This window comes from Macaca thibetana, chromosome 5 (genome assembly GCF_024542745.1).
Source record: "Macaca thibetana thibetana isolate TM-01 chromosome 5, ASM2454274v1, whole genome shotgun sequence".
In the NCBI taxonomy this organism is placed as follows: domain Eukaryota; kingdom Metazoa; phylum Chordata; class Mammalia; order Primates; family Cercopithecidae; genus Macaca; species Macaca thibetana.
In genome coordinates this window covers 50,698,073-50,723,737 of record NC_065582.1, presented here as the reverse complement: position 1 = coordinate 50,723,737, position 25,665 = coordinate 50,698,073, and the positions used below count along the sequence as shown (strand labels likewise).

The 25,665-nt window shown below is 41.1% G+C and overlaps 1 long non-coding RNA gene across 2 annotated transcripts in view; it reads right to left on the bottom strand.

Annotated features, from left to right (window-relative positions):
- The window catches only part of LOC126954629 (uncharacterized), a 163,313-nt gene extending 142,662 nt beyond the window's left edge, over positions 1-20,651 (bottom strand). For both annotated transcript variants that reach the window (XR_007725668.1, XR_007725667.1), the window contains exons 1-2: positions 20,501-20,651; positions 19,444-19,482 (exon numbers count right to left, since the gene is read on the bottom strand). This is a non-coding gene — a long non-coding RNA (uncharacterized LOC126954629). The remainder of the gene's footprint in view (positions 1-19,443; positions 19,483-20,500) is intronic.
- Positions 20,652-25,665: the final 5,014 nt, after the last annotated feature.

Sequence of the window (25,665 nt, the reverse complement as noted above, 5' to 3'; positions counted from 1 at the left end):
ACAAATTAGCTGGACGTGGTCGTGGGCGTCCACCTACTCGGGAGGCTGAGGTGGGAGGATCACTTGAGCCTGGGAGGCAAAGATTGCAGTGAACTGAGATTCAGCCACTGCACTCCAGTCTGGGTGATTCTGTCTCAAAAAATAAAAACTTTGTTTTTCATGGGAACCACTGTTCCCATTTTAAAAGTTTGGGAAACACATGTCTGTCTAGCTGAGTACAGATTTCTCGGTGGAGAGATAAACAGTGAGAAAATAACCCAGGACATCTGGACCACAGGTACCCCAACACAAAAGCAGCGGGTGTCTGGGTATCTACCCATCTACTTTAGCAACATTGGCGATCTTTTAAGGAATTCTGCACAAATAAGTTGGAGTTATTTTCTCCCATTGTACCGAGTCCAGAAATAGTCCATGACCAATGATCCATTACAGTTGCCAGTAGAAATAAATTTGCTTGAAACTTTGCAACAGGCTCAATACACAGTCTTGCCCATGGAAACACACGTAATGGTAATCGGTATTCCTCTCCGGGCCCAGACCTGGTGGATAATTACAATTAAGCTTCAATGGATTAGCTGCCAGCAGGACAGTAGATAGTGAATGGTATTTTACATCTCTACTTTTTCAGCAAATTTGGGCAGGTGGGTTTTTTTTTTTAAAGAAGTTATTTCCAATTAATTCAGCAGAACATTAAAATTACTGAGAATTGTACTGTCTCCCATGGCAGGATGAATGAGGTACAGAGTGACTCTCTTTATTGTGTTAGAAATGCAAGGGTCACTCACATTACTTACAGAGCCCCTAGTTTACATTTTTCAATTAGGAGATAATCAGTGTGCCATTATGAGTAAGAATTGTTGGAATGACCTTTTGGCTGTATATTTTAACCAGCAAATCTTTGGGGAAGGTTTGATTGAAAGCATGACAGGAGAACAAGACAAGTTATACTGATGATAAATAAGAACAATTATCACATTTATTATCTGATAAATAATTTATTGTGATTTGCCATTAATCCATCTCAAGTCAACTTCTAAATGAAAACACACCCCAAAAAAGAGCTGACTTCTTCAGCTTTTCCCATATCATGTCAGAAATTCTTGCCTGAAAAACACAAAGGAAGCATTTACCTGGAATATAAAGACCTGTCACTACATACTTGATCATTTTAATCAGTTGAAGATAAATTACGCCCCTTATATAAATAGTAAATCAGTACTTCTCTCTCAGCTTTAAGGAAAAAAAAAAATCTGTGAGAAGTTGTTTCAAGGAGAAGCCATAGCTCAATACTTGGGGATGTTTTGGTTTTTGTTTTGATTTTTTATGTAATTTCAACTTTTATTTAAGATTCTGGGAGTATATGTGCAGGTTAGTTACACGGGTATAGCATGTGATGCTGAGGTTTGGGATACAAATGATCCAATTGCCCAGGTAATAAGCGTAGTACCCAACAGCTAGTTTTTCAACCCTTGCGCCCCTCTGCCTCCCCATCCATTAGTCCCCAGTGTCTGTTGTTGCCATCTTTATGACCATGAGCACCCAATGTTGAGCTCCCACTTCTGAGCAAGAACATGCACTATTTGGTTTTCTGTTCCTGTGTTGATTCGTTTAGGATAATGGGCTCCAGCTGCATCCTCATTGCTGAAAAGGACATGATTTCATTCTTTTTTATGGCTGTGTAGTAAGGAATCCGTTTTAAGTGTTGTCTTCCATGCTTCCCATGAATTTTTAGTCAATGCCGACAGCATATTCCTAATTTCAAAGAGTACATACTATTATAAGAGGATAACTAAATTCTTCACGTTATTCCATAAATTCAATTGGTAAGGATTGGTTAAACCTATTAAAATCATTCTAAATGTTGGGGATCAGTGAAAAATGTTGATTCCTCTGTTGTATTCTCCTTTTTGGCAATTCCAATAAGCATACATGTATTATTTTTTAACTTGATAAGCAATATAGACCTTTTGGGCATGCAGATTATATTTTCCTAGTCACTTCATCCACTAATATCTTGAAAACTAATATTAATACTATTTTTTCCTTTTGAGCCCTCAGAGAGAGACACTATGGTGACTCTCATCCAAAAATTAGGTTTTAATTCTACTGCTTCTTTTTTGTGTGTGTAATTTTTGTTCTTTTTCAAAAATGAATTTCAAAAACAAGTAAATTAATTTGATTTTGTATTATTTGTCTCTGATAATAAACAAATATTCTTTATTAGGTTTTGTTCCCCATGCTTTTTTTCCTCTCAGCATTTTTGGTCACTACTTTCCTATTATTTACACAGTCATCCTACCTGTAAGTTTGGATTCATTTCATAAAATTTTAGGAACATTTTTAATTAGTAGATCATTAGTATTAGGCAGAAATCCATGTGTCATTATCAGAAATTACAAACTCGTATCACCTGTTGTGGGCTTCACTGTTAGGGAACTGATATATGGCCCTGAGACATCAAAGGGTCGCCCTCTGCCTTCAGGTATCTGGAAGAGGTTTTTAAAAAAACTTCTAAGGGTCTGTTGAGAATATGGCTATACAACCATTCATGCAATTTGACATCCTCAGAGTCAGGAAATTCTTCCTCATAGCTAACCAAATCCCTCCAGCTGCAATAGAAGTCCATTTCAAATTTGGTTTTAGGACTAGGAGACTCATTAAACTCTTATTTTGTAGATGAAAGAAAGGTGGTAAAGACAAGACACCACAGTATTCTTATCTTCATTGTTTCCTTGGCAATGAACAACGCCAAAAAACAGCTTCTTGGTAGGCATTTCTTATCCACAGTTAGAAATCTTTTTATCCTCCGTCATGAGGTGAGCCAGGATCAATCAATAGCCCAAGCAGTAAGCATAGTACATCCCTGAAAGACCCCAGCCCCACATGCCTTACAGAGTAAAGCAGAATGGAGTTATGAGCATCCTTCATGGCAATATAGTATAATTTTAAACAATGAATAAGATCCTAGATTACACTCAATTTAAAAACAATGCAAGAGTGCTACTTTACCTAATATAGCCAATCTCCAATATATCATACATAAGTTACAAAACCTCTCTGCACATAGAATCACAAGAACTGATTAAAGAAAGGTAAAGGAACTGGGGGAGAAAAATCTATGCAGTTTTCTCTTGTCTGACATGAGAAATAGATGTGAAATAGATGTCACTAATGCAAATCAGGACAACTGAAGGTCTTGTCATAATGCAGCATTCAATATTTTAATGTCAACATCATGAGAATTCAAACACGAGAAATCTTTTTCTCTTTCTCCCTCTATGTCTGTCTATTATATATGTATATATCTGTCTATGTATGTGTGCGTGGTCAGACACCACAAATACAGTACTGGTAAAAAAATAAATAGCACAAAAAAGGAGTATTTTACTCTTTTCTAACCAAAATTAATATGAGTTTCTTACAGGTGTTTTCCTCTTTTTAAAAGATAATCCACTTTGAAAACTGATAATCCAGCTCTTCCCCATCTAGAAGCTCTCAGGGAAATTTGATTTCCTGAGATGGCATTTGATTTACAAAGACTAGCGGAATGCTCATGGGCAGATCCTTCTGTTTGAAGCAATTCCAGAGATGTCCCTTCTGTGAAAATGCTTGAGATAGAACATTCCAGCGCTCCCTACCAAGCAGAACAAAGCTCACATTTTACACAATTCCAGATATCCTCAGGCATCCCAAGTTACCACCTGTGATTTGGATCTAAGCAAACAGAAAGCTAAAAGAGGAGACAAATCATCAGTAAATCTCTTAGGTGCTGGTCCACAAATACTAGGAGCCAAGGGAAATAACCAGGAAGGTCTTGAAGTGATGCTACCAGAAAGGGAATTATGATCTGGTTGGCACGGGGGAACCTGTTAGGATAAATCAAATGACTGAAATGTCAATACTGAGGAATGCAATCTGTGAAGAGAGGACAAAGAGGTGGGAAAATGAGGGCTTGCACTATAGATCAAAAAGAGTTGGACTTGCAATGAAATACAGATGGATGATAAAGGAAGTAGCAATGCTGAAGCTTTATGGGTTAAGGTAAAAGAAATATATGAAATAAAGGGGAATTAGCAGTGGGTGTCCTCTGTACCCTACTAAATCACAATGAACTCACTGATAAATTACTGTAGAGGGAAAAAAACAGATACCCATGTCCCCATAAATAAATAAAATGTAGCATGCAGTATAAATCTCTGCATAGATGTCTCGCCTCTCCCTGCTGCTACCTACTAAAATTCTCCAGCATTCTCCTCCTCCTTTTCCTCTTAACTCCCGAATAAGTGGGGGTGCTAAAACCCTTGTTTCACTTCTCGCCTTTGAATAAATGACGATATTCCTGGTTTCAGTCCTCCAGGTCCCTCAGGCACACTTTGACCACTCTTGGGTTTAAAGGCACAATATACATAAACCAAATATAAGTAAAATGCTAAATGACAAGATCACAAAACTCTGCTACTCTAGATTTCAATTACTGAGACATTTCTTAAGGGATAATAAAAAGAGCAAAATTCAGGTCATCCGGGAATTTTTAGAGCTGCGTTGCTGTTAGTTGCTTGTTTCGTAAAGTGGAAAGGGCAGCTAGAGGTGAGGCAATTTGGGCCTGCTCATGACAAATAAGGAAGAAACAATCAGGAATCTAGAGGTGAAGGTCACTCGGGAGCGTGACCTGATTCCATTTGCTATGCTGAGAGGAGCCTTATTTGTGCAACTTCTCACAGATACACAAAATAGGAAAAAGGTGAAGCCATAAGAGAGAATTCTGCCCTGAAAGTTAAAACTCACAAGGGAAAAATCTGTGAAGCAAAATTACACTGTGAAATGTCATTCTCTAAAGGGCTTAAACAAGAACTGTGATAAATGTTATTACTCTGCAGTGCCATAAGGGTGTTGAGGACTCAATCACTGCTCTGATTTTGCCCAACAAGTGCAAGAAGGCAGTTATAGGAAAACAGACCCTGTTCCAAAATGCTTTCAGGGCTAAAGGCTGCAGGAGAGAAGCAAAATGGGAAAACCGCTAATACAGCCATCAAACTCACAAATAACTTTGGATCATCACTGCCTCGTTGCACTCTTGGGTTTAAAGGCACCATAAGGTCAGTGTAAGCAAAAGATAAATAAAGTTAAAGGTCAGAAAGGTCCAGAAAATATCCAGTCAAGAACCAAAGGAAAAATAGCCTAAACCAATCTTTAAGACTGATTTTCTTAAATATCTCAGCAAAACAGTTGCAAGAAACCCCCTAAAGTCATTCCAAGATCAGGCAAGTGTGTCTAAGACTGGAGAAGAACAGCTGCACTTCTAATCTAGGATACAGATAAAAGAGTATCCAAACAGTTAGAAATTAACACCCATGGGGATGGTTCCCAGATATGTGATCACAGAAACTTTACAAAATGCATGTGTGTGTGCTTGTGTGTATATGGGTATTTTATTTATATATATATATGTGTGTATATAATCACCAGTCATGTCATCTTGTACTCTAGTTGCAGTGCAAAAGAGATAGATTTTAAAGAGTTGAGAGTGTTATTTTAAACATTTTTTCATACTTTGTTTTTACCTTTGAAATAGTTCAACCTCAACACTGTATTATCCAAGTTGTGATCGAGCTTCCCAGGCTACAGTCACCCTAATGAGGTCCTCCATGAAAGGGCCATAAATTAAGGGAGGGATCTGTGGGTACCATGAAAGAAAAGGTCAGAAAGGGTCAATAATTCAAAAAGGGAGTTTGCTCCCCAAACTTTCCATGTGTACTTGGACAACTAGGTGTGAAAAAGGAACATTCTCTCCCAGTGAACAAGGCCACTTCCAAACTTATTAGTAAGTCAAAGCTACTACCCAAAGCAAAATGGAAGACTTTGGGCTCAGGTTAGGGCTTCCCCACTAGAGATGACAAAAGTTGACCCTCATATACTTGCATAAATTGATAGGGAAAGATGTTAACGACAAAGTAACTTTTTTAAAAAGGGAAGTTACAGAACAATATGTACAGTCTGATTGCATTTTGGCTTAAAAAGAGCACAAGTTATAAATTATGTGTTTTATGAGCATAGAAAAGGATCTCAAAAATATACAAAAATTTTTAACAGGTTGAGTAAAAGTGGAATTCCAGGGAGAACTTTTATTTTTATGTGATTCATTTCTGTATTTTTAAAATTTATATTATAATTGCCCTATTTTTATAACTTTAAAAAATAACTTTAATATTCTCATAATTCAACTTTGGGACTTCCTAGCTGCCTTTTATGGTTGTTTGTTAAAATAAAGTAACATTTATCCATTCAACTTTTCATGGGCTCTCTTAAGCTCAAGAATTTAGCTTCTCCATGAAAAACAGAAAAACTGGGTTAATGCTCCAGGTTAAGCAGACACAGAAATGGGACAATTGTGTATAACACATGAGCCTGGGTTGGATCCTAAACCAAAGAATGTTATGTTTTTCTCTTGCTATAAAGTTGGGGTTTTTTTGTTTGTTTGTTTGCTTGTTGTTTGTTTGCTTGAGACACAGTCTCACTCTGTTCAGGCCATAGTGCAGCAGCATGATCTTGGCTCACTGCGACCTCCACCTTCCAGACCCAAGCAATACTCTCACTCAGCCTTTCCAGTAGTTGAGACTATAAGCACGCACCACCACCCTCAGCTAATTTTTGTATTTTTTGTAAAGACGGGGTTTTACCATGTCGCCCACGCTGGTCTCAAACTCCTGACCTCAAGTGATCTGCCCACCTTGAACTAGATCTGCCCACCTAGAACTCCGAAAGTGCTAGGATTACAGGCGTGAGCTACCATGCCCAGCCTCTCTTGCTATAAAATGATTAAGATAATTAACAAAATTTGAATAAATACATAGATTTAATACTATTGTCAATGTAGTTTACTGATTCGTATGACTTTACTACGGTTATATAAGAGAACAGTGAATATTTAAGCATAAAGGGGCATCTATTTTGTCTTTTACTCACTTTCAATTAGGTCAGAAAAAAGCATATAGATATAGAGAGATAAGTATGGATGCACACACACAAAGCGAAAGAAAGAGAAAGTGAATGTCCGAATACCAGCAAAATGTTAACATTTAGGCAATCTGGATGGAGGTTATACAGGAATTATTTGTACTACTTTTGCAACTTTTCTATAAGTCTAAAATTATTTCAGAATAAAGTTTTAGAAAATTAGGAAAGAAGAAATGAAAGGAGGAGGCAGGGAGGGAAGGATGGTGATTTGCCTTTTGCCATCTACTCCTGACTTACAAAGGCCTCTATGATCCTCTTCATTGTTTTGTTCGTTTAGTTGATTTTATTCATTTATGTGGTTTGATCTTGTCAGTGAAATCCAATATATCTTCAGGAAGAAAGTTGAGTTTTCACAAATACTTGAGAAAATTTAGCTAATAAACATATCTCAAGGTATCTCACAGGCAAATATTAATAGCGAGTGTGATTAACCTAACTTATTAGTAGGTGAAAAGATCTAAAGAATTTGGACAAAGTCATAGACTAAGTCAGCGGTAGAAGTGGAAATAGAAATCAAGTTTCCTAGTAACTCATTCAGTATGATTTTTTAAGCCAGAATTTTGTGATGCAGCAGCTATTCTACGGTGGAAAATTGCCCCTGGGAAGCTACAAGAGTTCATCAAAGGCAGAGGGTCAGAGTCCTGTGTCTGCTGTGGTGAGACACTGGTCATATTGCTATGCACCCCATAAATCACAAATAATAATATCCTGAGGCATTCTCTTCTGTATTAAAAGATAAGAACTCTGTTTTTGTTTCCAGAACCATTGCTCTCTTTCCCTGCTTCACATGGCTCATGTAATTCAGAAGATAGACTTCATTCAAAGAATGAAAAATAGGTGAGTCTGAATCCCGGTGCCTCTCTCCATCAATTCAGCAAGCTGCAGAACGTTATCTGCCTTGTAAGTAGCTCAGCTCCCTCTAACAAGATGAATTTCTTTCCTAAAACAGGTTTGTACTTAGGGCTTCACCACCAGCAGTGTTAGCACCACTCTGAGAAAAGTTATGTATTGATATAAGAAGCCCAAATATGGGCTTTATGGAGTGCAGGTAGACCTCATCTTTGGAGAGAAAAGATATATAGTATTCATAAATAATAGGCTTTAGAAAAAAATGATAAGGAAACACTCTCCTTGAATCTTGGCCAAACGAGAGGCAGGCAGAGCTCCAAAGTCATCAAACTAGAAATGGCTCCAGAGGCTTTCTGCAGGCAGTGTTTTCATGGACTAAAACCTGTCCACTCCAAGTGTAGTCCATAGACCAGCTGCTTCAGCATCACCTGGGAGCTTGTTAGCAATGCAGACTCCAAGGCCCCTCCACAGATACAGCGAATCAGTGTCTGCATTTTAGCAAGATTTCCAGTACATTTGCGTACATATTATTGGAGTTTGACAAACACTGGACTCCAGGAAATGATGGAATAACTAGCTTAAGCCTAGAAGAAGCAGGGGGGAAGCACACACACACACCAACACTGCTCTGAGGCAAGCAGAGCCACAAAAGAAGATCCGAATTCTAGTCAGAACTACCCTCAGACTGGCATCCGGCACTCTGCTACTTCATCCCTCCACTCTACCCATTCATCCATCCCTCCTCTGTGTCTTGAATGACCAGCAGTCACCCTAAGTGAAAAGGCTGAGCAGCCGATAGCCTGTTATCTTAGAAAGGTGTTCAGGTGAGAGGGGGGCACACACAGCTCAGTGGTAGAGCGTTTGACAGCAGAAAGGTGTTCAGGTGAGATTAAAAGTAGAACTGCAACATAATGCAGCAATCCCACTACTGAGTATGTATCCAAAGGAAATGAAATCAGTATGTCAAAGAGATAACCTGCACTCCCAGGTTCACTGCAGCACTATTCACAATAGCCAAGATATGGAATCAACCTAGGTGTCCATCAACAGATGAACAGATAAAGAAAACCAGGGATATATACACCATATATACACAATGGGATATATACACAATACTATTCAGCCTTTAAAAAGAAGAAAATTCTATCATTTGTGACAATATGGATGAATCTGGAGGATATTATGTTAAGTGAACTAAACCAGCCACAGAAAGACAAAAACCACATGATCTCACTTATACATGGAATCTAAAAGAGTTAAATTCATAGAAGCAGAGTAGAACAGTGGTTACCAAGGGCTGGGGAAAATGTTGGTCAAAGGATGCAAAATTTCAGTTAGATAGAGGAATAAGTTCAAGAGATCTATGGTACTAGATGTTGACTAGAGTTAGTAACAATGCATTGTATTCTTGAAAATTGCTGAGAGTACAGTTTAAGTGTTCTCACTACAAAAAATAAGTATGTGAAGTAAGGCATATAGTAATTAGCTTGATTTAGCCCTTCCACAATGTATACATATTTCAAAACAATATGCTGTACATGATAAACATACAATTTTGTCAATTAATTTTTAAAATTAAGGTAAGAGAGGTGTTTAGGTGTGGAAGAATTCTTTGCAAACCTCGGGGCTAAAATCTAAGCTTGAGCATGCCTGCAAGCCTTATAATACGTGGCATCCCATTTTCCAAATCTCATTAGACTGGAATGAGATGAGGTTATGTTTTTTTAAAAAATTGCTTAATTCTATTCCTCTTTGCTTCCGTCTGCTCATGCAAGCCCCAGTATCTGAACACTTTCACAAAGTAGAGACCACGGTGAGTTTTGCCCACCATTTGTGTCCCCCTGGCATTGTATTGCCATTACCTGGCGTATGGTGGGTAACCAGCAAATATTTGTTAAATGAATGTTGAAATTTATCCCAGGGAAGTCTGGTCTGCTACCCAGTAGTATCTGCTGGGCATCACTGTTGTTTCTGTGGCAAACTGCCTGTACCACTGGTACTGCCACCCTCGCTGAGCAGAGCTGTCATTTCCACTGGCTAGAACCACTTCTGCCAAATGCTGCCACCTCCCAGTGGATAGTAAGGTATCCAGCTGGGCATTGCCAGAGCTGAGCCCAGTAATTCCCAGGCTTCTCTTGTTCCACCCGATTTTCCATTATTCTCTGGGGAAAGCAATATAAAAACTGCATCGACTATGCCACAGTACTTAACAGAGTGGTGGTCAAACCACTCTTTGAGCTTTAACTTCCAGTTCACTTTCTCTTTAAGACCCAGGAATGGACCACAGGCAGATTTGAGAATGAGACACCATGCATTAGAATCCCACTTACCCTCTGATGTTTTAGGGTTGGAGGGTCATGCTGTCTCCTTCTTCCCATTGGGATAAATCTTCTCCTAGGATGCTCCTGGGTCCTTCATGCCAACCAGCACTAAGGGCTGTCAGAAGCCCTCCCTTGGTCCCCCACCACTCCAGTTTAGTAGCCTTGGCCAGACTTGTCTGAACCCCAGTGTTGGACACAGCTTAAACTCCAAGTGGGACCTCTGGCTACATTTACAATTGAATTCAAGACCATATTGCATTCTGCACCAGGCAAGGTGGCTCAGGCCAGGCACGGTGGCTCAGGCCAGGCATGGTGGCTCATGCCTGTAATCCCAGCACTTTGGAATGCTGGTGGGGGCAGATCACTTGAGGCCAGGAGTCTGAGACCAGGCTGACCAACATGGCAACACCCTGTCTCTACTAAAAACACAAAAATTATCCAGGCCTGGTGGTGCACATCTGTAATCCCAGCTACTCGGGAAGCTGAGGCACGAGAATTGTTTGAACCTGGAAGGTGGAGGTTGCAGTGAGCCAAGATCGTGCCACTACACTTCTGAGCAACAAAGTGATACTCTGTCTAAAAATGAAAAAAAATAATAAATAATAATTTTTAAAACTATATTGCATTCTGTCTCTATGGAGAATCACAGTCAATACAAAGTAGCCTGTTGGGGTATAGAACTTTGGAATGATAACCATCATTTAAAAGATTATTATTTCCAGTTTTGTCCCAAGTAAACAGGTAGCTAATGATATAAACCAGAACCACAACACCATGTCACCCTCACCTCCTTTCCTCGTCCAAATCTTCCAGTAGACATTTTTCTTATGTCTAATCCAACCTAAATGGGTTGGGAAGAACGTGAAGGAGGCAGCCAGACACTCAGTGACAGGAGAAAGACAGTACGAATACAGTGTGAAGGGGAAATCTCACCAAGAACAGGCCAATGGCTTATATCTTGCCCCAACCTAAATACCACCTTTTCTATTTCACCGGCCCACCATTAGACAAGCTAAGGAGTCTACTGCACAGTCTGTCTGCACAGTGAAAGGCTATTGAAGGGCATCTCCAGGACAATGATTTGTCACTAGATTCCCTTCACAGATGGCATAGTGTGTTGAAATGGTGATCCCCAAAAATCATGGCCAGTTACTAATCCTGGGTGGGTACCTGTGAACATGAACTCATTTAGAAAAATTATCTTTGCAGATGTAATTAAGTTAAAGATCTTGAGATGAGACCACCCTGGATTAACCAGGTGGGCCCCAAATTCAATGACAAGATTTGCTTGCTCTTTTTTTTTGAGACAGAGTCTCGCTCTGTTTCCCAAGCTGGAGTGCCGTCGTGGCACGATCTTGGCTCACTGCAACCTCCGCCTCCTAGGCTCAAGCGATTCTTGTTCCTCAGCCTCCCGAATAGCGGGGATTACACGCGCCCGCCACCACGCCCAGCTAATTTTTGTACTTTCAATAGAGACAGGGTTTCACCATGTTGGCCAGGCTGTCTCAAACTCCTGACCTGAGACGACCCACTTGCCTCAGCCTCCCAAAGTGCTGGGATTGTAGGCATGAGCCACTGCACCTGGCCAATGACAAGTATTCTCATAAGAGACAAAAAAGAGAAGATAGACACCATGGACAAGGCCATGTGAAAATGGAAGCAGATATGGGAGTTGTGCAGCCAAATGCTGAGAAACACCTGGAGCCACCAGAAGCTGGAAGAGGTAAGAAAGGATTTTCTCCCCAACTCTTGGGAGGGAATGCAGCCCTACCAACACCTTCTGTCAGGCTTCTGTTCTCCAGAGCTGTGAGAGAATACATTTGTGTCGTTTTAAGCCACCAAGTTCGCGGTGATTTTTTACAAAAAAAAAAAAAAACCAGAAAACTAATATGGAGGTTATCTATGTTTATAAGCCAACCTTGTCCCTAAGTTGCTTCATTACCTGGCTGTATTATTTTTAATTGTCTGGGAGATTTAAAAGGATAACTTCCATTTATTGAGTGACTACTCTGTACCAGGCCCTGTCTCAGGCACAGATATTATCTCAGTTAATGATTATAACAGTCTTGTAAGGGTAATAACTTTAGGTCCATTTTATTAATTTAAAAACTGAGGCTTTGCCTAATATCATGCAGCAAATAAATGTTTGAGCTAGGACCTCACTCTAGATTCTGGGCTCTTTTTTCTTTCTCCTGTACTACAACTACACGAAAACTAAGATTTTTAATTTTCTTATTTCTTGTTTGTTTGGGTTTTGTGCTTGACGGGGGGGGGTTGTTTTGTTTTGTTTTTAGACAGGGTCTCTCTCTGTTGCCCAGGCTAGAGGCTGGAGGCTGGAGTGCAGTGGCACGATCCCGGTTCAGTGCAACTTCCACCTCTTGGGTTCAAGTGATTCTCCTGCCTCAGCCTTCCAGGTAGCTGGGACTACAAGTTCACGCAACCACACCCAGCTAATTTTTGTATTTTTAGTAGAGATGGGGTTTCACCATATTGGCCAGGCTGGTCTCAAACTCCTGACCTCTAGTGATCCGCCCGGCTTGGCCTCCCAAAGTGCTGGCATTATGGGCATAAGCTGCCACGTCTGGCCAATTTTCTTATTTCTTTTTTCTTTTTTTTTTTTGAGACGGAGTCTCGCTCTGTCACCCAGGCTGGAGTGCAGTGGCTGGATCTCAGCCCACTGCAAGCTCCGCCTCCCAGGTTTACGCCATTCTCCTGCCTCAGCCTCCCGAGTAGCTGGGACTACAGGTGCCCGCCACCTCGCCCGGCTAGTTTTTTTATTTTTTAGTAGAGACGGGGTTTCACCGTGTTAGCCAAGATGGTCTTGATCTCCTGACCTCGTGATCCACCCGTCTCGGCCTCCCAAAGTGCTGGGATTACAGGCTTGAGCCACCACGCCCGGCCAATTTTCTTATTTCTTAAAGGGAAAACAGGCTATTTTATTATGACTCCACTTCCACAGAAAACTAGATTCTGTCCAGGGTAGGATATATAGTTTCAGCAAGGCCAGAAATTGTCCCTGAGTTGTTATGGGAGATGGGGAGGACATTTATGAAATGTCATAGAATCTTTGTCTGACAGTCTTCTAAAGGCCTCTAGAGGTTGTCCAGGCCAAATACATCCCAGTCCATGCATCTCCCTTAAAGCATTGGCTTTAACCATGGCATGAGGAGAAGTTCACTTTTACAAGAAGTTGCCCTTTCGGTTTAAACAGTCCTCTTTCAATGGAGCCAAAATAGGCTCAAATTATTCCTTGGAAGCCACACAGAATCCCAAATCTCTTCGCTGCAGCAGCCTTTCAAGAATTGATGACAATAAACAGGACACACACAAAAGTAGAAATTTCTCTTTTGCCATTAAAGTGGCTTGGTCTGTGATCTCTTCCTTATAAGACATGATTTCCAGCTCCATCCCTACCCTGACTCACCCTCCAGTCATGCACAAATCTGCCCATGCTCTCCTTTCAAGGGAACACCCACTGTCCAGGTCATAATCACAGCTTTAGTGGGGCTGAGGCAGAGTCATTTTCTCCCTTTAGTTGCACCTCACTTCTCTCTTTCCATCTTGATTTCTACCCCAGCCACTCACACTCAAGCTGATCCAAACTGTCATCCATCTACCAAAGGGTGGTACTGCTGATAACGATACAAATGCATTAACTCTCTGAAGTATTTCACCAACCCACTCACCCACCTGCCTCCGAAGCCTCCTGTTTTGAAGTGGCAATGTGATCAATCAAGTCAGTTTCATGTTCCCAGCCCACACAGTACAGGGAAAAAATTAATGACACTGACTGCTCTTGCTATGAAGCAACTCAAGTAGACAGCAGCCTTCACAACAGCAGAAAAGGAACACTTCGCTTTTACTCATACTGTAAGAAAAGGTGTGGAGGGGGAGGAATTGTGTGTGTGTATATATATATGTAGTAAAAAGCCATTTGCCTAAAGGCCATAACAGGGCTTATGCTCCACTGGCTTAAGTAAAAACTAGGACTCCTCTTTGCACTCAGTGCTTAAGCATTTCACAGACGACAAAGACAGTCAAGACAGAAATACTTGATTTAGAGTCTTTACCCAGCCCCTGTAGTTTGCAGATTGGGACTTCCAAAGCCAACCCAATGTGAACGGAACGGATGCAGTACAAGGACAGGAGAGGCCCCTCCGCATCATCCATCATAGGCTCCCAGCAGCTCTGCCTCATTTCCTGCCCACCAGACCCAGGGAGTAAAGACTGGGTGCATTTCTCCTGTTCTCTCTCTCTCTCTCTCTCTCTCTCTCTTTCTCTCTCTCTCTCTCCTTGCCTCTCTCTTTGTCTCCTTCTCCCTCTCTCCTGCTCTTTCCCCACCCCTCATTCTCGCTTCATGCCCAGCCAGGGGTCAGCCTCTCCATTATGAAAATAAAATCCATCCCTTGCACAGGAAGAACTGTGAGGCGTTAAAGGCCTGCTCTGTTCAGCTTTGTGCACAGGTGCCAGGCCCTACCTGTTTCCCTTACTGTCCTCAAAAGGAAATGGCCCCTCTGTACTCCTTATTCCTCATGTCCCTAGAGGATGATTTCCACGCCCTGAAATATTTACTTCCTAAATTAGATTTCCCACCCCCAGCACTATGTACGCAGAAACAGCATGGAGCGGTTTGGAGTCTGGCTCTTAGAGAACTTACTTAAGGACAGTGGTTTTCCATCTGTCTTCCACAGAGATCTAGGGTGTCTTTGGAACCCCCTCGGGGGGCAAAGGGAAGGCCCACAGGATGGGCTCGCTTTTACATATAGAAATACTGTGTAGCGTTTTTTTAAATAAGAATACTCTTCTACTCAAGGAAAAAAAAAAAAAAAAAGCCGCGTTACCATAGGGAAGCACTCCTTCCTCATTTATCGCCCCATGGCCATGAAACACACAAACAGAAAGATGCATGTCTTCTCTGCTTCGCTGTGAAAAAGAAAAAGCTAAGAAAAGCCTTTGTGTTGGGCAGTAAAAAGCCACAAACAGACAGAATGTTACTGCTTCAGCTTCTCCCCGTTCTTAGAATGACACACTCTCAGACAGCTCAGGATCATCCAGTCCAGCCCTTCATTATTCAGATGTGAAATGAAAACCCACAGAGGTTAATGGTTTGCTTTACTAACTTAGAAGCAAAGTCACTACCACAATTTTTTATACGTAGTGGACACTCAGTGTTGAAAGAATAAATGTTTACGTAAATAATTTGCTAATATACACCCAATTCATTCCAGAAAACAGTTCAGGTGGTTTCCTAAGAAACATAAATCAAACAAACAAAAAGGAATGACATTTAATCGGAGTGACAAAAAGAATGAATAGATAGGAGCAGAGATGTTCTTGTCTTGAACCAAATCTCCAAAAATTGCCACCTCAATACTCAAGACTTTGAAAATTAACATACATTGTATTCTTCTAGGCTGTTCTAAATTTGAGTAATGAACAATTTTCTACTTGGAAGTTTAAAAAACTAGTAAGAAGCCAATGAGGGCTGGCAGGTAAAGAGGTGTCTTTGTGGATAATATCTTGTGTCTAGGTCTATCCTGCCTTGATTTCATTAAAATTTGATTGCTCTTCTCTCAAGACCAGAGCCTTTTCACTAAGATTTGCTGTAAGAAAACAGAATTGGGTTATGACAAATAGCAGGCCAAATAGAGAACTTAAAGAGGTCACATAGGCCGGCATGTGTTGGGACAGGCTTGATGGCTGTGTGCAGGTATCTTGCGGAAGAAGGCGATAGTCTCACCTCTCTAAGATTTGCCCATGAACCAGCAACAATGGCATCACCTGAGAGCTGGCTAGAAATGCAGACTCTCAGGCCCCATCCCAGACCCACAGAATCAGAATCTGCATTTTAACAAGATCACCAGTTCATCTGAATGCACATTGAAGTTCGAAAAGCCCTGCTCCCCAGCATCTTTAAACGCACTGATGCAGATGCCTAAAGTGCAGCCATAAAGACCTTATGAAGATTTCTCAAAGAACTAAAAATAGAACTACCATTTGATCCAGTAATCCACTACTGGGTATATATCCAAAGGGAAAGAAATCATTACATCAAAAAGATACCTGCACTTGTATGTCTATTGCAGCACTATTCACAATAGCAAAGACGGAATCACCCTAAGTCTCCATCAACAGAGGACTGGATAAAGAAAACATATATACCATGGAATATTACTCAACCATAAAAAAGACTGAAATCATATCTTTTGTAGCAGCGTGGATGGAAGTGGAAGCCATTATCCTAAGTGTAATAACTCAGAAACAGAATGTAAAATAGTGTATGTTGTCACTTAAAAGAATGAATATGCAATGGATATACAGAATGGAATAGTAGACACTGGAGACTACCAAAGGTGGGAGGGTGGGAAGGGGGTGAGGATTGAAATCTTACCTATTTGTGTAATGAACACAGTGTTCACTATTCAGGCGATGGATACATGAAAAGCCCAGACTTCACCACTATGCAATATATGCATATAAGAAATCTACACCTGTACTCCCAAATATATACAAATTTTACATTTTTAATTAAAATCAAATAAAATGCAGCCATAGAATAACAAAATAAAGCCTGAAACATACAGTTGGCTTGGAGCACATCAATAAGAGGATTTAGGGGAAGTGGGGAGAAAACTTTGCTTTAGTTTTTGTTTTTAGAGGTGTTTGTTGTCCTCATCGATCTTCGATGAAACTATCAAATGAAAGTCAAACGGGGAAAAGCTACTTTTTGAGCCAATTTGTTTAGTCATACTTTGGCACACATTCACAAAGATATTCATCCCCAGGGGGCATAATTGTTCCTGAGAAGTGACTTTGTTTTAGAGAAAACTTTTGTTTCCAGAGGCGCAGGCTACACAGCACGGAGTGGAATAGAAATACAGCGATTATCCAGTTCATTTACTTGCAGTACACAGCCAGACAAACCAATCCAGGTAGTGCGGGCCATAAAAAAACATTTCGAGGTGGCTGAATTATCCAGGTTCACTGCTAACTTTGTTCAAATGAACTGGATCACAGCCAGCCCCACACAGCATTGTGTGCTTTTAAATATAGTGCAAGGGGAACCTGCACCAGCAGACATGAGGAGGGGAGGGGCAGGTGTCGGTGACCCTTGGACCCAGACGGCATCTGACAAAGGGTGACATTAGGCTTTGGCAGAGCCTCGGCTACACTGTCTGCAAAGCAGTTATCACAGGGAAGACAGGGCGGCCTGCCAAAATACAGACACTGGGACCAACCAAAGGATAATTGCTATAAATTCCATACAGGGAGCGGAGAGAGAGATGTCAGGAGAACACGAATCCTGGCTGGGTAGCAGCAACACAGGACTGCAGGGTAGAGTCCGACAAGAAAGGGAAGATTTTTTTGAAAAGGCCAAATTTGTTCAAACAAGGTATGGCAGGCCAGCTGGAAGACATGTCAGTCAAGGACTAGACTCTGCTCAGAGGTATTTCTGTCACTTGCACACAACAGCTTCTCAAAACTAAATATAAGGAAAAATTAGAGCTAGATTTTCTCCAGGCATGGGGTGAGTTCTAATTGTAATTTAGAAACTGATAGATTGACTAGCATTTGTTCAGGCCCTCCTAAGTGGCAGGTCCCTTTTCAGGTGCTTTGCATAAATTGGCTATTGGAGGGAAGTGGGGGTGGTAAACCCCTTAGGGATCAAAACCACCCCTATTGGATTCTTATTGGGACTATAGGGATCTAGTGACCCCTGAAGTTCCTGAATTGTCCGAATTTTTTTTTTTTTTTTGAGACAGAGTCTTGCTCTGTCGCCCACGCTGAAGTGCAGTGGCGTGATCTCGGCTCACTGCCATCTCTGCCTCCTGGGTTCACATCATTCTCCTGCCTCAGCCTCCTGAGTAGCTGGGACTACAGGCACTCGCCACCTTGCCTGGCTAATTTTTTGTATTTTTAGTAGAGACGGGGTTTCACCATGTTCAGCAGGATGGTCTCAAGCTCCTGACCTTCTGATCTGCCCGCCTTGGCCCCCCAAAGTGCTGGGATGACAGGCGTGAGCCAACATGCCCAGTCCGAGAGTTTTTAAATGTATTTACATGTATGTTTTTTTCTGAGAGAAGAAACCATAGTTCTCATCAGATTCGGAAACAGACCCATGACCCCAAACAGATTAAGAATTACAGTTAGCTGAATGAACTGGGAAAGACTGAAGGAATAAATCTATGGAGTATTCTCTGCCAGGCCCTGTACTTGGTGACATCATTCGATGTGGTTTGGCTGGGTCCCCACCCAATCTCATCTTGAATTGCAGCTCCCATAATTCCCACGTGTTGTGGGAGGGACCCAGTGGGAGATAATTGAGTCATGGGGGCAGTTTCCCCGATACTGTTCTCATGGCAGTGAATAAGTCTCACTAGATCTGATGGTTTTATAAGGGGCTTCCCCTTTCGCTTGGCTCTCTCTCTTTCTTTCTTGCTGCCATGTAAGACGTGGCCATGTCTGCCATGATTGTGAGGCTTTCCCAGCCGAACTGTGAATCCATTAAACCTCTTTTTCTTTATAAATGAGTCTCAGGTATGTCTTTATCAACAGCATGAAAACAGACTAATACATCATTTAACTCTCCTAAAAACCCTAGTGGTATCATCCCCATTTTATAGTTAAGGAAAAGCAAAGCTAAAAGTGGACAGGTGGTCTTAGCGGGTGAATACACCTACTAACTGTAAGGTCTAGAAAGTAAACTCAGACCTATCTAGTCCAAAAATGTCAATCTTTTTTAATACTATGATGCTTCCTGGGTATGGTTTTTTTGTGGGGAGATGGGTGATTGCAGAATTAATGAAGGAAGGCACCAAGGAAGACCAACGTGGCATTTTCGCTGTCTCTTGAAGAATGAGCTGAGATTGGGCATCTCAGGGGAGAAGGAAGCACATTCCAGGTGGAAGGGGCAAGGTAAAAAGAGGCAGAGCAGTGGGAAAAGATGAGATGTTAACTGAGGACATTGCCCTCCCTCCTGTTGACTAAGGCACTTTGCAAAAACTTGAGAGCCAACTAACAGTCACAAGACTAAATGCATCCAAGGATTAAACTTCTAGCCCATTTTGTCTTAAATTTCCTGCCACCCAAACCCCAGTGGAAACAGAGGAAAACCTCTCCTACCAGAGACCCTGACATAAAGCCCAGAAGTTGCTTAATGCCCAATATCGATTCAAACAAGTGCATTTTGTTTCTTTCTAATGCATCGTAAGCAGGAAGAGCAGGCTTATTGCAGGTCAGGAAGAAGCCAAGAGCTTACCCAGGGCCACCGGAGCCCAGACAGCAACACAGGGCCTCTCTGGAAGGAAAAGATCATTTGTTAATTGTGTGGGGTTTAATGCATCTCCAGTCCCCCAAGACCGCTCCTGTCTCAACATAAATAACATCCAGAGACTAAATATTCCATGTGCACCACAACACAATTAATCAGGCTTTAGACACCCATTGACTCTACAGTGGGATTCTGCTGCCTTCTGAAACAGAAAAGCCATTGACAAGAGGAATATTAGCATGGAATCCCATGTAATTGAATTGTGGTTTTACGTCTTGAGATTAACAGATGACAAAGTCTCATCCCAGGGTGCTCGTTCCCCTCTCCTTACCCTGCAGACACACTGCAGATCATTTGGCCACACCACCAGCCACACACTCTTTAGTTCTGGTGTTGTTTTTAGAAATTAACTCTTTTTCAAGGGAGCCATTTCACATGCAATATTGCTGCTCAGGTAATAACTCCAAAGCATCTTCTCATTGGCTTATAAAAAATTTTAAGTGGATAACAGGCCAAACCTCTTCAGGATCCCTGCATGGAAATTCTTGTGAGTTTGTTTCCCATAAATAGAGGGCCAAAGGATGTTAAAAAGATAAAGATGCATGCCATTCATCTTGTTTCAGTAGATCATAAGCTCCTCAAGGGCAGGAAAAGGTTATTTGCTGATTGATTTAATATTTATTGAGTCCTAATTATCTTCATGGACCATAGAATTAAATCTATCGATATATTTGATTACAAGAAAAATATATTACTCCCTTTAGAAAGGACGCAGCAGCATTCCCTTTGATGCCTTCTTTCCTTTATACTGATTAACAACTTGAAAGAGCAGTTCTTGTTCTAAAAACAAAATATGAGTGGAAAAATACTTCATTCTATTCCATAAAACCGGAATGAAAGATTCTCCCTTTCTGAAATAACAAGGTGTTTAGAAATGAAGGAGCTGCAGGGGAAGGAGGCAGGGGGACCCTCATTCCTGCAAACATTTCACTTTTAAAGTACACAATATCAAAAATCATATGTAATTACGAGATTTCATACTTACTATTCTCAAAACGTGGTTTCAGCCAGAATGGAAGTGCTGCATAAGGAAACCTAAAAGGAAAAATTTTAAAAACAAACCAAAAAAAGCTAACAAATTTCTAACAGAGTTACTACTCTCAAGACCAGCAAATATGTGCCTATAAATAAATGCATTACTCGTGCCCACCAGCATATCACCTACAAGTGCTACACTTAGGCTGGGCGGCGGGGGCGGGGGCAGGGGGAGTGGGGAATGACACAGGAGAAAGGGTGGCTGCAGTTTTACCCACGTGAACGGCACTGAGACCATCGCTGACACGTGCAGCATGTCAGAGCTCTGGATTGAGATCATTACAAGCCCAACTTTGGCAGCTCGTTATCAATTCAGTGTGGGTGCTGTTTTGTAAACACATTTAATTTGGTTTTAAATTTTAATCCATAAAGTCATTACTAAAGGACTCCAGGCTGCTGAAATGATGAACCAACTGCTACTAAAGCTGACACGAAGGCACCAGAGCCAGGGATGGGGCTTTCCGTCCTCAACGGCCTTCTTTGCTTCCCTTACTCCTCTCACGTCCCTGATTTCCTTCTCACCAGTGAACTGACTCTCTCATGCATGGTCCCTGATCACATGGAAGATTTTTCTGTTCCTACCGGCTGTATGTGCATATGTGTGTCTCTGTGTTGTGTCTGTGTGTTTATGTGTCTGTCTCCTTCTCTCTCTCTCTCTCTCTCACACACACACACACACAAGCACACACAACGAAGCTCATTGCCTTTTTGTGAGCCAATATTCCAATGACTGCCTCCTCTACCTTTCCGGTTTAATCTACTTCTATACATAAGCATTACTCTTTAACAAAAAGATCAGGCACTGGGTGAGTTTGAAGGAATGAAATTGTCTTAAAGAGCTGATGGCAGGGAGTACAGCTGACTGACAGATGGACTGACCAACTGACGGGGCCGGCAGCGCCTTATCTATTGCCCTCCTTGGAGAATTGGTTCTCATGGATAATTAACCATAAAATGACAGGTTTTCTTCAAAGGAGAGATCAAAAGGTGAATCTTTCAAAACATACCATATTATAAAATTTGGTTCATTTAAGAATGTATCAGCTCTGGTTCTAAGGGATTTGTTTTATTTCAGCTTTTATTTTAGATACAGGGGGTACAGGTGTGGGTTTGTTACATGGGTATATTGCACGCAGGTAGTGAGCATAGTACCCAGTACGTGGTTTTTCAACCCACACCTGCTTCCGTTCCTCCCTTCCCCCTCTAGTAGCCCGCAGTGCCTGTTGTTCCCATGGTTATGTCCATGTGTCTCCAGGTTTAGTTCCCACTTATCTGTGAGAACATGCAGTGTTTAGTTTTCTGTTCCTGCTTTAATTTGCTTAGGATGATGGCCTGCAGCTCCGTAACCACCAGTTTACTCCTCATAACAACCCTGTGAGGATGGTGTCATCCTTGTCCTCCTCTTCCCAGGAGGCTGGAGGACAGAGAGGTCAAGTAACGTGCCCAAAATCTCACAACTGGAAAGTGACTATCAGGATGTCCACCCAGATAGTCCAGCTCCAGAGTCCGTGCTTCTAGCTACTACACTCTGCAGTTTCTGACTTGATGGATGGCATCTTTGTCTAATAAAGAGGAAAATTTGCATTTATTTTTGTATGCATTTTATCTACTATTAAAGCCAAGTTTTCTCTATCAGGGAAAACAGATGAAACATTTACCCTACTGGGTACATCAGTTACTATCCTATTTACCCTCTTGGGTGTTTATCCTATTTTATTTGCCCCATTGTGTAAATCAAACATTGTTCACCACTTGTGTTTATGGCCCCACCATTAACATTAACAATACGTGTGTTGACCAGAAATATTCTAGACCAACTTCTCATGCTCCCTTCAATCCATTCCCTTTGCTAGTCCACAGACATAATCACCTCCCACTCCCATTCCAAAAAGCAGCTTCTTACAGAACCATTCTCAAGCACTCTCCCCTACTGCTCAGTGAGGTTTAATATAGCATCCCAGAGCAGCCAAGCTTACACAGCCCTGGGGCACCTAACACAGAGGCCCAGGAAGCTTCCCTAGAAAAGAACTAGTGCTGATCAAGAAAGTCTCCATGTGCTGTGCTGTTCTGTGATAATCGTCTGTCTTCCTTTGATCTAAAGTTAAAGTGGGCAACATAAACCCTGGACAATGTGGGAAAGCCAAAAGAGTGATTCCATTCTTTTTCTGTGGTAATAATAATAACATTTTCTCTTCTGCAGGGCCGGTGTTTTTACTGAAGTTTCTTCCAAAGAATGCTGTGCTTTAGGATTTTAAAACCCAAAGGCCCCAGGATTTTTTCCTCTTTCAAAAATGGATGGTTCTGCTTTTCATTTAAGGTGCAGTTTAGAGAGAAGCAGCCTGTGAAACCAATTAACTAATTGGAAATCACTTAATGACTGTAGCAGCATTTTGGATTTCCGGCGTTGGTTCACAGCAGTCAAGAGAAATTGCTTTCCAATATTATGATAAGGTAAGCTGTGGAGGTCTCACAGGGGGCGGTTGAAGGCTGCTGAGAGAAACAATCAGCTCTAATATGCCCACCAAAATAATGGAGACATTATAGCATGGAACTCAGTGATTGTAAAGTAAGCACAACATAAAAATCCAAAGACATGTGGAGATCTGCTGAGAATAAATGTGCAGCCATAGTTCCTTGCTATGATTTTTTGAGAGATTATAATCTTCACATAGACATTATGCTGTGGAAATTGCTCTTACAGAGAGAGCCAGGCATGTGTGGAAAAGGTGACATGAGGAGAAGGAAAAAATAATAGAGTAAGTGCTTACCCTGCCACAATTGTTCAATTAATTGTTTAGTATGAATATAGTCATTGTTCACATTAGGAAAATAATCTAGTTAATTGCTCTAGTTAACATAGGCAGAGAACATAAATTACCCCAAACCAAATATTTTATCCATTTGCCGTTGGTTTGTCTTCAGGTAATGAATTCTCTTAGCCTATTTCTAAATATCATAATTCATTAAACCAAAAACATCACTGTAGAAAATAATATCAGCAATCTCCAATACATCTCATTCCTTTTTTACCTTATTTTGAAAGAGAGACACAGGGATATGTATGGGCAAAGGCAGTTTAAACTTGCTTTGAGGTGGACAGGTGCCTCAGAATTATTTTGTAAGTATGACAATCTTTCCCCTGACCCCCTTTGCCTTAGTTTACTCAGTTGTAAAATGGATTGACACATGTTAGAAGACATAGGTGTTCCAATGATGGTGACATGTTACAAACACGAAGCTAGAACACTGTAAATTCTTCCAGCAATTACAAACTTTCATTTTTTCTTCCCCATTGGTACAGTAAGTTTGGGCAACAAAGAGTCTCTCTGAGAGATACTTGCTGTTGTTTTCAAACAGGAAGGAAATTTTGTACACCCGCTTGTCACTCTACTGCCTGCATTTGGGCCTTATCTAGTCCCCAGCTTTATTAATTCAGTAATGATGAGCAATGTATTAGATTCCTCCACTGGGTACTGCCTTAGATGCTTGCTTTGTATTCAGCCACTCCCCAAAGGACAGGAGGACAGAAGGTGTTCTCTTTTCAGGCAGCAGCATAAATAAAGACCAGTGTCACTTATACAAATCACTGTACCAAGAATTAGCCCACCAGACTATGGGACTACATTAGCCCTTTCTTCTCACCTGCCTCATATAGTAGGTGCTCATTCAAAGCAGGACTCACGTTGTAGAGCTACATGCCTGGAAGTCCTTCATACAAGAAAACACCTGAAAACACCCAGGGTGAGGTGGGCAACACTAGTACTCTAACACACTGATGATTCTTCCTTTAGAAACAATGTTTCATCCTGAGCAAATTGTTACCTGTTTAAATTATTACCTTTCCTAGGACTTAATTTCTCATCTGCATTCCAGAAAGTGACATCCTGCTAACATCCGGATTATATCAAGACAACAGGGCTGATAAACTGATTTTTCATTACCAGTAAAGATGATCAATAAGTAAAACAGAACATTGACTAATGATGCAGTGGAGGAGCAACCACATCCAGAATGTGCCAGCTGTGAGCTGGACTACCATGAAATAACAAGGAAACATTCCATTCTTCTTAATAAAAGGAAAACCTCCAACCTATCAAAGGAGAAAAATCCTGCAAATTAGCCTTTCAGACTGATTCAGAACATTTTCCAGGATGATGCACCTGAAGAAAAACATGTGATTCAACTGATAGCGTTCGTCACATCGCAGACTGATCCAAAGGTGAGGCTATACCTACAAAGACAGGCTGAATGCCAACTCCTGTAGCCTCATTTGCAAAGCTCGGCACTCTGGAGCTTAAATGTCCCTGCTTAACAAATGGGGAGCAATTTAGACTGTTGTATAAAGACAAGACCAAGGCCAAAGTCTAACAATAGCTCACCTCTCGCCAAGTCCTTGAATTAGTAAATGTTATTACAAAAAGAAAATATACTTTTATCTAGGTTGTTACTTTTTCCCTCTGCTGTCCTCTGTGGCTTTGCCTATAAGCTCACAGTTTTAGTTAAATTGGACAATTACTGAGTGAGAAGTGCATAATTAATGAACAGTCACCGTATATGTTTGGGAAACTGTGACCCAATCACTGAACAGATAACTGAACCACTAAAATAAATGACTTGTTCCAGTCATTACCTGATCAGCATTTGTTTAGAAGTTCCTTGGTGCCCTATCAAAATTCTAATCAGTTCTATTTAAATTACATATTTTGCACTGCATTGTTATAAATGCTAATTTATGCCTAGAATGGAACAGCTTTATTTCTTACCTCCTGAAGAAACGGATGAATAAAAACATACTTCTACAGGGCATAAAAGATTATCAAAGGTTCAATGACTATTGGATTTTGCACTTGCCAAGACACATCCTGAGACTTCGAGCTAAGCTTTAGGGGACAACAAGGGCATTCCAAGCCTCCCATAGCAAAGCCATCCCCAAGAAGAGTCTGAGGACTGTCACAGCAGCATCTGCAACCACCACAGGGATTTGATGCCTTTGGGGACTGGACAGTCTTTGGGGTGGTGAAGGGAAAGAAGGGAAAATTCTTACAACTTGAGAATAATGATCCAAAGAATCTTAAAGGCAGATGGTTATTTCAGAATCTCTAGGCAACTTTTGTG